The following is a 4,607-nucleotide window of genomic DNA, read 5'->3' as shown; positions in this document are numbered from 1 at the left end:
CACATGGGTGTGTTCAGTATGTCAACATTCATCACAGTGTACAATTCTAAAGTATGTACTTATCTGTATTTGTATATGCTTTGATTTTTAAAGCAAACTCAAAACATGTATATGGCAAAAGATATCACCAAAAGTACAAAAAAAATGTGTGTGTATATATATATATTTAGATGGAGTCTTGCTCTGTCACCAGGCTGGAGTGCAATGGCACGATTTCGGCTCATTGCAACCTCCACCTCCTGGGTTCAAGCGATTCTCCTGCCTCAGCCTCCCGAGTAGCTGACAAAAAATAGTTTTAACGCAGATGACCAATAAGATGTTAATGCCTAAAATATACAGTAAGCATTTATGAAGCCACAGGAAAAGGCCAGACATCCAGCAATAAAGTGGGCAAGAGATAAGAATGGGCAGGAGTGAGTCAGAGCAAGTAAATCCAGCAAACCTGAAAAGATGCCTGAAGTCACGAGCAGCCAGGGGAAGGCATATTTGCACAACAGCGAGACATCATTACACCCATCAGGCCATGAAAAATATTTACAGAAAACTGGAACACACTTTGCTGGTAGGGAGATGGAGAAAGGTCTCTAACACACTGCTGAGGGGCGTGTTAAGATCCTGGCCTCTTTAGGAAGCTGCAACTGCTATTACGATTAAAATGCAAAGAGCCTTCAGGTTGAATTCAAGCTAGTGGAGAAGCTAAGCAGACACAGCCACTTTGCATTTTCGGGGAAACATTTCTTCTCCTCCTGGTCTTCAAAGTCGTATGAGTTCCACTGTTGGATTTTCCTCATTTCTTCATCCTGGAAGGAGAGGCTGGCCCAGACCAGGGTCCATTCCCTGGTGCTGTCTGAGGACTCGTTCGGTCCTCGGGAGGCCTGGACTCATGCACAGGTCTCCTCTCGGATCCCCTGGCTCCCACTCTGCCACTCCGTCCATCGTGTGCACTGCAGCCAGCAGGAGCCTCTGAAAACACATCTCAGATCATGACACCATCTCTTGGTTGCACTTGAATGAAACGTTCCTACCACACTGTCCGGGTCTGTCCCTACCAGCCCCTCCAACCTCCTTTCTCCAAACCCTCAGTGTCCTCCTGGCCCAGCTCTGCCCCTCCGACCTGTTTCAGTTTCTGGGCTGCACCGAGCTCTTGGCCACTTGGTGCCTCTTGTGGCCTCCAGTGCTGTCCCTTCCATTCCCTGGGTGTGGAGAGGCCTCCACGTGTGCTCCCTGTCCCAGGAATATTCCCGGCACTTGCACGGTGATGATTCATGAGTCTGTCTCCCTGGAAGGCTAGAGCTCGGGAGCTGGGACCCTCCACCTCACCAACCGCCACACCCCAACCCCAACAGTGTCCCGCACGAGGAAGGAGCTGTAAGTACTGATGAATGGCACACTCGGGCCTCCTGCCCTCTGGCAGCTGAGATGTGAATGGCCAGCGTTGTGTGCTGGGAGAGGGAGGGTGGGAGAAAGGAGGCAGCCCCAGCCATCCTGGTGTCTCCTGGCAGTGGCAGTGCAGGCCCAGGACCTCAGGCCTTCCCTCGCTGGCTGGGTGTCCTCCCAGCCCCTCCCATGCTGGGTGTCCAGACAACACCCCACAGGCCCAGAGGCCACACTGGTCTTAGTCTTGGTCCAGGCCAAGCAGTGGGACTGTGACCTCTCCATCCCTCTGTTTCTTAACCTAAAAAATGGGCAAGGGGGAGGAAGAGAAGGACGATGACCCCCAGGGTCAGCTCCACAGGTGTGAGACCTGGGCAGACTCACAGGGCCCGGCTGAGCCCACAGGGACCCCGTGCTCTGTTGAAGGCCTGGCCATCGCTGCCTTGGAAGTCTGAAGGCCTTCTGAACTGGGGGCCCCCACTTCCATTTCACCCTAGGCCCCATAAACAGCACACCCAGGCCCGAGAGCGCCTATGCAAGAGAGCGGTGAGCTGAGGACTGAGGCGCGGGCTGCCAGGCTACACCAGGCTTGCAGGGGCTGCTGGCCTGACTCCTCACAGTCTGAAGACACCTGAGGACTCCTGCGGCCATCGGCCACCCCCCGACTCAGGAGGCAAGTGGTGGAGAAGCCCAGAACCTTTTGCTTCTCTCCCCTACTGCTGTGGAGCCCCCTCTGTGCACTGAGAAAAGCCAGGCCACTCCAGGAACTCGCCCTGCAGCTTCCCATGGACACGCTACAGCTCCTGCTCCTCACGTTTGGTGAGCGGACTGTAAACCCCTCTCCTCTCCCAGGTGGGCCCTCACCAGGCAGCTTTATGACAGGGATGATGGGCCTCGAAGGGCAGAGAACTCTGTTGAATGTCAATATCCGGGCTCATTAGGAAGGAGATATTTCAAGAATTATATATGCAAACAGTGAAAAGGCAAATGGTTTTAATAATGACTTATTAAAAGGCCTTTCCCTGGACTGAGAGTTCCATAGCGCACAAAGCCCCCAGCACTTAGCGGGATGGATTTAAGCAGCAGAAGGCACACTCCGTGCAGTTCTCCCCACAGCTCTGCTGACACGGGTCCCCTCCTGAGGGCTCTGGTCTGGTTTGTTTTTCAGCCACCCGGGAGGCTCAGGTCTGGCTGGGTGCTGGGCTCCCACGGCTGCTTCTGGCTGCAGCTAGAGACGAAATGTGGACTCCATTCTTCCAGAGCCTTCTGAGGGCACCCTATAAACCCAAGTCAGCCCTGGTGAGGCACCTCCTCTCTGCGCCTCAGTTTCTTGCGTCTGTGGCTGGGTAGGGGCTCAAGTCGTGGGCTGTGAGCCTTCTCCATGGTGGGCGCCCCCCTCCGTCCAGATCGCTGCCAGCCATGCTTGGATGGGCCCAGGACATAGAGCAGAGGGCAGCAGAGCTGGCTGAACCTGGTACTCAGGTGCCAGCCCCACAAGAGAGCCTCAGTTGAGGGATGAAATCCAAGATTATTTTGATACCTTCTGTTCTAACTTTGGAAAGCAGATGAGAGAAACACTTGAGTTGACCTCTGAAAGTACAGCCTCTAAAAGTGAGATCTTGAATTCACTTCACCTCCTTTCCATCATCTGCAACACTTTTTCTGCTGTGTGTTAATAGTTCTTGAGAAAAACGAGGTTGGCTCAGCTGGAGGTGGGATGGGCTCCCCTCGAGGACCGGCCATGGGAGGGCAGACGAAACCCACAGGATACCGGGTGACTACCTGGGGAGTGGGGTGCAGAGGCAGGACACCAGCCCCGGAGCCCTGGAGGGGCCCAGAAGACCCTCACTCCTTGAGGGAGGCCAGGACGAGAGGCAAGGTGAGGGAAGCCAGCTCCTAGACACAAAGAGGGAGGCCAGGGGAGGAAGGGCAGAGTGCCAGATTGGAGCCCAGGTAACCGCCAAGGTGATGGAGCCCTGCAGGCGGCAGGTGTGGGCTCAGTGACCTCAGCTGGGCCAGAAAAAGACCAAGTGCAAGAGTCAGGAAGTGCTGATCTGGGCAGGACCTTAGACAGCAGAATCCAGCGTCCATTCTACAAGGAGAAAATCAAGGGGCACACAGGTGAGGCACGGCCCCCAACTCTCATGGGGAGTTGGGGCTGAGCTGGGGTCTGCACCCGGTTCCTACATCTCGAGGCAGAGCCCACTCCAGCAGGCCAATCTGCACAAGGCTGGACCAGTTAAGAAATGCAATGCAAGCAACTGGCCGCTCCCAATGTGAACAGCTTAGTGTGAACTCTGCTCCAAGCTGGACAGGGCAATGCCCAACCCTATTTAATCGATGTATAATGAAGTCGGGGTCCATCAGTAAGGCCCTCTGGGACCCTACCCTGACTTGCCCTTCCAGCCTGACCTCCTTGGGAGTGCAGCTTAGTCCCTGACTGCACCCCACACAATACACCCAACCCAATGGAGCCACTCCCCTGGGATCTCCCCGACTCCAACCACACTAGACCCAGCCCTGCTTCAGAGTGACCAATTCCCTCCCATTTGCCTGGGCCTCAGGGTGGAGCGGGGACTGTTTCCCTGAATGCAGGACTTTCCCTTTTAAAACCAATGAATTCCCAGTCAAACCAAGATGAGCTAGAGACCCTAGCCCTCTTATTCCAGCCTCATTCCTTCCTTCACATCCCCACAGCCCAGACTAGCCTGCCCCTTCCGGAGGGCTTTTCCCATGCACCCAGCCTGACTGTCCTCGTGGGACCTCCCTGCTGTTGACCACCTTCCTGCCTGACCCAGAGACACCCAGGCACAATGCTCCCAAATTACCCCATCTGCGAGCTCCTCTGTTGCCTGCTAGGCCCTGCGTGTTACAGTATGAAGCACACAACCTAAAGGGCGCCCCGTGCCGGGACAGACCCTGGGAGGCAACCCTGCTGGCAGCGGGCCCTCTGACACACGTGAGACAAGGCGGAGGGCAAGGGCCTTCTGGGGGCATTTTGGGGAAAGGAAGGTCATTTACACTATTCCAATATCCCGGCTCTGTGGGGAAGCTGTGGGGCCCGGAGCGAGCGTCTTCTCTTCCAGCAGGGCGACTGCTCAGAACGCAGTAGTTAAACAAAACATCGTGGAGATTTCTGTGAAGCATGTATTCATTTGGGGTCTCCTCCCACCCATCAGTTTGCTGCCCCCTCCGACCCCACAGACCAGCATTAGGGAGTGAGTGTACGATCC

The sequence above is a fragment of the Mandrillus leucophaeus genome, unplaced genomic scaffold (genome assembly GCF_000951045.1).
Source record: "Mandrillus leucophaeus isolate KB7577 unplaced genomic scaffold, Mleu.le_1.0 Scaffold21, whole genome shotgun sequence".
In the NCBI taxonomy this organism is placed as follows: domain Eukaryota; kingdom Metazoa; phylum Chordata; class Mammalia; order Primates; family Cercopithecidae; genus Mandrillus; species Mandrillus leucophaeus.
The sequence above is the reverse complement of the archived record's forward strand: the minus strand, read 5'-3'. Positions refer to the sequence as shown.